Source organism: Gossypium hirsutum, chromosome D09 (genome assembly GCF_007990345.1).
Source record: "Gossypium hirsutum isolate 1008001.06 chromosome D09, Gossypium_hirsutum_v2.1, whole genome shotgun sequence".
Taxonomy (NCBI): Eukaryota; Viridiplantae; Streptophyta; class Magnoliopsida; order Malvales; family Malvaceae; genus Gossypium; species Gossypium hirsutum.
The window spans coordinates 37107856-37117620 of NC_053445.1; positions in this window are offsets into that span (position 1 = coordinate 37107856).

Sequence of the window (9765 nt, forward strand, 5' to 3'; positions counted from 1 at the left end):
AAAAAATACAACCATGACATTCGAGTCTCATACTCATTTCAACTTGCTTATCATTCCAGTTACGATATTAACTAATCAGATGTGACAGTCTGCTACCTTGACATTTTGACATTTTCTCATTCAAAAATTAATAACTCTTAATAGATAACTCTAAATCGAGCACCGATTGTTTTAAACGAAACTAGACTTTTGTACTGTTTAGAGATATAAGGCTCACATCCTATTTTATTTTGTGAAATTTTTGGTGATCTTTCAAAGCCACTGCTAAATCTGTTTTATAAGAATTATGCTGCTAGATTTTTATGACCTTTCAACACTCAAAAATTCATATCTTTTAAAATACAAATCGAAATCGATCTCCGTTTGTTCTAAACGAAACTAGAGTGACTTAAGGTTAAAACGATGTATAGATAACTTCTTAATTATTTTTACAGAATTTATGGTGAATTCTCAAACTTACTGTTCATGTTATAATCTGTTTCTAGAAGATTTCATAACTAAGTTTTTAGCTTCATTTTAAATCATCCAAACAAGATTTCCACCCAAAGCCATATAACATGCATGCATTATCACACAAGCATCATATTTATGACTTATCAAGAAGTATAAGAGAGTTAGAGGGTACCACCTTGATGGAAGAACACCAACAAAGTTTCTTGCTTAGCTCTCCACCACTTTGCCTTTACCATTAGCTTTAGAAGATTCACCACCCTCTTTCACTAATAACCATGTAACACACAAGATTTCTTACAAAAATAAGAGTTGAGAGGATGTAAAAATACATATTTTAAATAAATAAATAAATAAAATATAAGAAGATGGGTAGAGACTTCTTTAAACTCAAACCCTTCCAAACACCCAAAAACCTCCACTTTCATCCTTGAAGAACATAGATATTTTTTTCTTCCATGGAAATTTTTAAAAGAAAAAAAAACTAGATCAAGACTCTTACCTTCTTTGAGATTTGGAGGATGTAAAAGAATTGTGAGAACTCAGTCAAATCTTTCTTCCTCTACATGACTTGCTAAGGAAAAATAGATAGAGAGAAGAAGAAAAAGAATGAAGAAATGTAAAAAGAAAAAAATAATAGGGTGATTATAATATAGGGAAAAATAGGGACAAATCCACTTTATCCCATACCCCAATCTACCAAACCATCTTTCCCTATTAATTGGGAGAAGATTTTTATTCAAAAATGGTAAAATTACCATATTAGCCATCCATCTTCCCTGTACTTCACACAAGCTTCCCAACATCCTTAATTTCTTATAAAAAGGTCCAAAATTCACCCAAGTTAATTCCAACAAAAACCTAATACCAAAATAAATTTATCCATCGCCAACCCAAGTCAACGCTCGAACGTTGACTCGAGAATTTAGGGTCGTTACAACTCTCCCTTCCTTAAAAAAAATTTCGTCCTCGAAATTTACTTAATAAAAAGGTGTGGATACTGTAATTTCATGGACTCCTCTAGCTCCCATGTCGCCTCCTCAACTCCGTGATTCCTCAAAAAGACCTTCACTAAGGGGATCTTCTTGTTCCTAAGTTCTTTAATATTTTGGGCCAAAATCTGAATCGGCTCTTCTTCATATGACAAGTCTGGGCTCACTTTAATCTGCTCAAGTGGTAAGATATGGGAAGGATCAGAACAATACCTCCTAAGCATGGACATGTGGAACACATTATGAATACGCTCTAACTCTGATGGTAAAGCTAATCGATATATCACTAGTCCAACTCTCTCTAGAACTTCATAAGGTTCAATGAACCTGGGACTCAATTTCCTTTTGCGTCCAAATCGTAAAACTTTCTTCAAAGGTGAAACCTTAAGGAAGACCTTGTCGCCCACTGCAAACTCTATCTCTTAGAGCTTCAAATCTGCATATGACTTCTGACGATTGAAAACTACTCTCAGATTGTCCTGGATCATCCGCCTCTTATCCTCAGTCTCTCTAACCAACTCCAGACCAACAATCTTCCTCTCATTAAGTTCTGTCAAACACAAAGGAGTCCTGCACTTATGACCATATAATACCTCAAAATGAGCCATCTGAATGCTAGACTGATAACTATTGTTGTATGCGAACTCAACCAAGGGAAGGTGCTCCTCCCAACCTCCTTAAAACTCAATGATATAGTAATAAAGCGTATCCTTAAAAATTTGAATGACTCACTCTAACACGCAAGCAGGTACCCAATGTCTCATGAAGGGCTCTCCAAAATCATAAAATGAAACGTAGATCTCTGTCTAAAATAATCGAAGTCAGCACCCCGTGAAGCCTTACTATATCACCAATATACATTTTGGCCAACTTCTCGAGAGTGAAGTCCATGTGCACTGGTAGGAAATGTGCAGTCTTCATCAATTTGTCCACGATTACCCAAATTGCATCGTGTCTGCACCGAGACAAAGGTAACCCAATCACAAAATCCATAGTGACTCTATCTCATATCTACTGCAAAATTTAGATTAGCTGAAGAAGATCTGAAGGAACTTGACGCTCTACCTTCACCTGCTGACAAACTAAGTATCGAGTCACAAACTCTGACACACCTCTCTTCATCCTTGGCCACCAATAAAATAAACAAAGCTCCTGATACATCTTGTTACTACCTGGGTGCATAGTAAACGGACTACTATGTGCGTCACGAAGGATCTTATCCCTTAGTTCACCTGCTAGAACACAAAGTTGCCCTCTAAAATAAAATACATCGCCATCTTGTAATTCGAAGTCTGATGCTTCTCCTCGCCTCACCCTATCTGCTCTAGTAACCAAACTATCATTAGACTTCTACACCTCTTTTACCTCTAGCACCAATATCGGTTCAACCTGAAGCTCAGCTAATAAACCATTATGCTCTAACAAGCTCAAATTCGCAAACATCACTCGTAACGCTGCCACTAATTTACGACTCAATGCATTTGCTACCACATTAGCTTTATCTGGATGGTAGTCAATGATGCAGTCATAGTTCTTAAGCAGCTCGATCCATCTACGTTGCCTCAAATTTAGCTCATTTTAGGTGAGCAGATACTTAAGACTCTTGTGGTTGGTATAAATATAACAATTCTCCCCAAAGAGATAGTGCCTCCAAATCTTCAATACGAAAACCATTGCTACTAACTCCAAATCATGGGTAGGGTAGTTACGCTCATGCGACTTAAGCTGCCTAGATGCATAAACGACTACCTTACCTTCCTTCATGAGAACGCAACCAAGTCCATTCAAGGATGCATCACTAAACACTACATAGTCCTTACCTGACTCTAGCTGGGTCAAAACTGGTACCTTTGTCATAATTGTTTTAAGTTGATCAAAACTCTGTTGGTGCTTCTCATTCCACTCAAATGAAACTCCCTTATGCAACAACTTGGTCAACGGAGTAGCAACCATCGAAAAACCTTTAACAAACCGTCTATAATACCCGGCGAGGCCTAAAAATTATGAACTTCAGAAATATTACGCAGTGGTTCCAATCTACCACTGCCTGAATCTTCTGCGGATTCACTATATCCCCCGCAGCAATGTGACAGAAAAAGGCCACCTTAGAAAGCTAAATTTCACACTTACTAAATTTGGCAAAAACTCGTCTCTCTCTAAGGGTCTGAAGTACAACTCGAAGATGGTAATCATGCCCATCCTCATATCGCAAATACACCAATATATCATCAATGAAAACCACCACAAATTGATCTAAGTATGGCTGAAAAATATGGTTCATTAAATCCACGAAGGCTGTAGGAGCATTTGTGAGCCCAAACGGCATCACCAAAAACTCATAATGGCCATATCTAGTCCTAAAAGCTGTCTTCGGGATATACCTCTTCTTAGCTTTCAACTGATGATACCCCGATCTCAAATCAATCTTAGAAAACACATAAGCACCTCTTAACTGGTTAAACAGGTCATCAATCCTCGGAAGTGAGTCTTTGTTCTTTACTATCACCTTATTGAGCTAACGATAATCAATGCACAATCTCATCGACCCATCCTTCTTTCGGATGAATAACACTGGTGCTTCCCATGGCGATACACTAGGGCGTACAAAATCGCACTCAAACAACTCTAGCAACTTATTCTTCAATTCTTTCAACTCAGCTGGTGCCATGCGGTACGGGGCAATGAATGCTGGAACTGTACCAGACAACACCTTGATTCCAAATTCTAACTTTCTGTCTGAGGGTAATCTTGGCAACTTCTCAGGAAAAATATTTGGAAACTCCTTCAAAGTTCGTAGGTCCTCCAATACCGGACTTTGGACCCTTGTATCCACTACATGAGCTAAGAAGGCTTCGCAGCCTCTACTAGTAAACCTTTGAGCTACAGTCGTAGAAATGACATAAGACGAGTATTCACTAATCTCATTAGTCACTAGGACTCTAATTCTGTCCAACCCATGGAGCTTAAACTACTTCGCTCTATATCTTAAACTTACATCATGCTCGGTCAACCAATTCATACCCAAAATTACATCAAACTCTCAAAAGGGCAACTCTATCAAGTCTACCGGAAATAGCTAACCTTGAATCTTAACTGGACATCTTTGGTACACCTTATCCACCAACATATCAAGTCCTAATGAGCTGGATACTTAAACCCCAACATCCAACTCCTCAACAGATATACCTCTCTCTCAGATGATTTCACTGCAGACATATGAATGCATGGACTCGGAGTCCACTAATGTAGTAATAAAAATGGGGAACAATTTGAAAATACATGTAATCACATTAGGGCCGTTGCAATCTTCCCGTGCTTTCACAATATACTGTCTAGATAAAACTTGAATATCAAATACGGTTGCAGATCTGACCATACCTCTACTCTATTGGCCTGAAGCAACATTATCACCATCATGAGTTAACCCTCTACCACGTTGAAAAGAAGGCGCTGATCTCTTGGTCTGAACAGGTGAAGCACCACTAGCTCTAACGCAATCTCTGACAAAAATGCTCGGTGGACCCACACTGGAACAGGCTCTAGTTCTCCGATAACACTCCCTGAGATGTCTCCGGCCACAGAAATTACAAACTGGAAAAGTCGAGGTCCTAACTAACCCTCCTAAACTCGCTAGTGACGAAGAAGTTAATGGTCTCCTACGAGCCCTTGGTCTTGACCCTTGACCTGATCTTTGAGACTGTGTTGATGGAGCTCTCTTGAATCCTCTAGAATCCCAAATTCTTTTGGCTGCTATTTGAAACAGGCTTGTAGTGTCAGAAACCCTCTTACTCTGGATACTAGACTCGTCTAATGAGCTTAATCTCATACTTAGAACCCTCTCTACAACTTTAACTTGTCGTACCAATTCTGAAACACCTCGGGAAAGTCTACTGCCAAATAAGTGTGAATATCAATGTGCAGCCCCTCGCAGAATCTTCTGCACCTAAGACACTCAGAAGCCACTAACTCAGGGGCGAAGAGACTCAATCGCAGAAAGTCCCTTTCGTACTCATACACCGATCGATTGCCCTAGACTACTCGTGAAATCTGTATCTTCAAGTCATCCATATGTGCCTAACCAATGTACTTCCCTCGAAACTTGGACAAGAATTGATCCCATGTCAGCTACTCTGGCTGTAAAACCATCTCGACCGTCTCTCACCAATCCTATGCATCACCCTTAAACAATGAGATGATGCACTCTATGTTACCCTCAAGGGTAAAATGAAGCAGCTGCAAAGTCCTTAGTGTGTCCCTCAACCACTAACCAGCAGCTATCAAGTCATCCTCGCTGGTGCCATAAAAGCCCTCCGCCTTACATTTGTGAAATCTCTCTATTGGAGTCTCCTGTGGAACAATAGATGGTGGTGGAGGAAATGGGGTAGGCTGAACCCTCGGGATCGCTCGAAGGATATGATGTAGCATAAAATTAAGATTCTGGAAGTAAACTGCCTCATCCAAGCCTGGACTCATTGGAATGTCAAAGTTGTCAGTGTTCGGAACAAACTCATCTCCCGTATCATCCATTGGAGAAGCATGACTCTCCTCCCTAGCGTCATGGCTACGATTTGAATCGTCGGGCATGCTGAATCTGAAGACAAAATAGAAAAGAGAAAGCATCATCAGACTTCTAGTCTTAGAAGAGTACACTCTTAAACTTAGGGGCATATATTCATCAACACTTTACCATGACTAACCAGCTGGTCCTAGAACTGACTACAACTTGCTCTGATACTACTAAATGTAACACCCTAATCTCGAATACGGAGTACTCGAATACTAAGGCGCTACATCAGGTCACCGAAGTAACCCAACAAAATTTTTAAATAATTTTAAAACATTGAAATGCATTTTATATAAGAGAAATACCATACATAGTTATACTGAAAATAGTAATAAAAATAGTTATACAAAATATGTGGAGCTCTAATATCATCGTATATCAAAATAGTTAAAATAAAAAAAATGTTAAATGAGTTACAAACCTACAAAAAAATAAAAGTAAGGCCTTAGGAATACAATACCCACTAATAGATAAGGTACTGTACTCTAAATACGTGATGCTAGGAGTCTCGCGTCAATGATGTTCCTCGGACATGAACAAAAGTCTACAAATCTGAACATTAAGACAATTCGAAGGCTGAGCTTTACAAGCTCAATAGTACACAACAAATCTACCATACTTCAAGCAATTAATAAATATAAGCATGCAAATCAAATGTATACATAGAAACATGACCTAAGTATCGAATAATTAAATCATGAGTCATTAAATCTACATAACCAAATTGCTTGCATATCAAACTTGTCAAACTTGTTAGATTACACATATTGCTCAAATAATCGGGTATCTGGATAGTCCCGCACCACTCATGGCCGCTAGTCAAATAATCTCGTGTGTCCGTAAGTTTATCTCGAGCGCCACTCATGGTCGCTAGTTAGGTTAGAGCCCGAAGGCTGAGCGCAAACAAAGCATCAAACATATAATCAAAAAAATACAACCATGACATTCGAGTCTCATACTCATTTCAACTTGCTTATCATTCAAGCTAAAATATTAACTAATGATATGTGATAGTTTGCTACCTTGACATTCTGACATTTTCTCATTCAAAAATTAATAACTCTTAATATATAACTCTAAATCGAGCACTGTTTGTTTTGAACGAAACTAGAATTTTGTACGGTTATAGAGATATAAGGCTCACATCCTATTTTATCTTGTGAAATTTTGGGTGATTTTTCAAAGCCACTGCTAAATCTGTTTTATAAGAATTATGCTACCATATTTTTATGACCTTTCAACACTCAAAAATTCATATCTTTTAAAATACAAATCGAAATCAATTTTCGTTTGTTCTAAACGAAACTAGAGTGACTCAAGGTTAGAACAATGTATATATAACTTTTTAATTATTTTTACAGAATTTATGGTGAATTTTCAAACTTATTGTTCATGTAATAATTTGTTTCTAGCAAATTTCACAACTAAGTTTTTAGCTTCATTTTAAATCATCCAAACAAGATTTCCACCCAAAGACATATAACATGCATGCATTATCACACAAGCATCATATTTATGACTTATCAAGAAGTATAGGAGAGTTAGAGGGTACCACCTTGATGGAAGAACACCAACAAAGTTTCTTGCCTAGCTCTCCACCACTTTGCCTTTACCCTTAGCTTTAGAAGATTCACCACCCTCTTTAACTAATAACCATGTAACATACAAGATTTCTCACAAAAATAAGAGTTGAGAGGATGTAAAAATACATACTTTAAATAAATAAATAAATAAAATATGAGAAGATGGGTAGAGACTTCATTAAACTCAAACCCTTCCAAACACCCAAAAACCTCCACTTTCATCCTTGAAGAACATAGATATTTTTTTCTTCCATGGAACTTTTTAAAAGAAAAAAAAACTAGATCAAGACCCTTGCCTTCTTTGAGATTTGGAGGATGAAAAAAATTAGTGAGAACTCATTCAAATCTTTCTCCCTCTACATGACTTGCTAAGTTAAAATAGATAGAGAAAAGGAGAAAAAGAATGAAGAAATGTAAAAAGAAAAAAATAATAGGGTGATTATAATATAGGGAAAAATAGGGACAAATCCGCTTTATCCCATACCTCAATTTGCCAAACCATCTTTTCTCATTAGTTGGGAGAAGATTTTTATTCAACAATGGTAAAATTACCATATTAGCCATCCATCTTCCCCCTACTTCACACAAGCTTCCCAACATCCTTAATTTCTTATAAAAAGGTCTAAAATACACCCAAATTAATTCCAACAAAAACCCAATACCAAAATAAATTTATCCATCGCCAACCTAGGTCAACACTCAAATGTTGACTCGAGAATTTGGGGCCGTTACAATAAGAAATAAGCTTTTAACAACTACATCACAACCAATGCCTCAAGTATTGAATTACAAATGAAATAAGCATATTTATACATGTGGAAGCTTAGGTACATGCCACAATACACAAAAATGTGAATTTCATACTCTAGTAGTCTTGATGATAGTGTGATGCTTCAAAAAAAGTGTTGGCTTTGAGGATCTAAAAGTGCAATCTACGTGCAAAAATAACAATGCGTAAGTATACTTGCTTAGTAAGTTCAAATGGAAATTACCATACTTACCTTGCTCCATTGAGGGAGTTAGCTAAGTTAATTGTTCTCTATTGGAATATAGTAATCGTAAATATAAAGCATGAGATATTAATATAATTCAAAAGATAGATGTAATAAGTAAAATTTTATAAACACACTTTTATAAAGAGATTATCAACATTATTTAACATATAAACTAGACATATTAAATATGGTTTAATTCAAATCAATTTATAATCTCATAATTTTATTCTCTCTTTTCTTATTACAATTATACATTTTGATCATTATTTGACATTCTTAACTTCAATTGTCTTATCCTTTGATAACCTTAGTAAAATGGGTCTCAAACACTTGAGAATTAGATCCTAACACCACCAAGCATGTGTTTTAACATTGCCAAAAATGTGTATTTCAACCCACACAACCAAGATATAGCACTAAGAGTGATTTAACCCATACAACCATGATTCTCAAAGGAGAACACCTCTTTGACCCACATTGAATCATAAGTCAAAGTAACTTAATAAATTTTCAACTATCCACATAACCCATACATGAGCTAATATTTTCTATTGGTATGTCAATTGTGTCCTAAATCTTCTACCAAGTTTACAAAGCATTTTACATAATCAACTTATAAATGTAACATTCCAAAAGTCATAAAAATCCCATAGTAAATTAAGGGCATGTTCATAACATTAAATCTCATAACATCAAGTTAATAAAGAATATGTTTTAAGTTTCAACCATTCTTGATGTAAATATCAATACATAAATTTCATATACCACTTCCAAATATATATATAGTCATATAAATCCAACTAGCACCTACAACAAGATAATTATGGTAAATTCCATGAGAACTTACCCAAAATCAACAAAAAAAAATGGAAAACTCCCACTTTCCACTTCAATCAACAATCTTTTTCCACTTGATTTTCTTCACCAATATACAAAATATCATAAATACTCATAAATAAACTATAATACTAACATTAAATAGCCACTTGGATAGATCAACTAACGTATGGATGCTCACAAATATGAAATGGGATATCAAAATGATGTAAAATCATAAAAACTCACTTCAATCTTCCCTTTCTCACTCCACCACAAATTTTCTTTCCTGAAAGCTTAAACCTAAGTGTGGATGATAACAAAGTTGGTGAAAAAGAAGAAGAAGGCTCAAAATGATCTTCAAA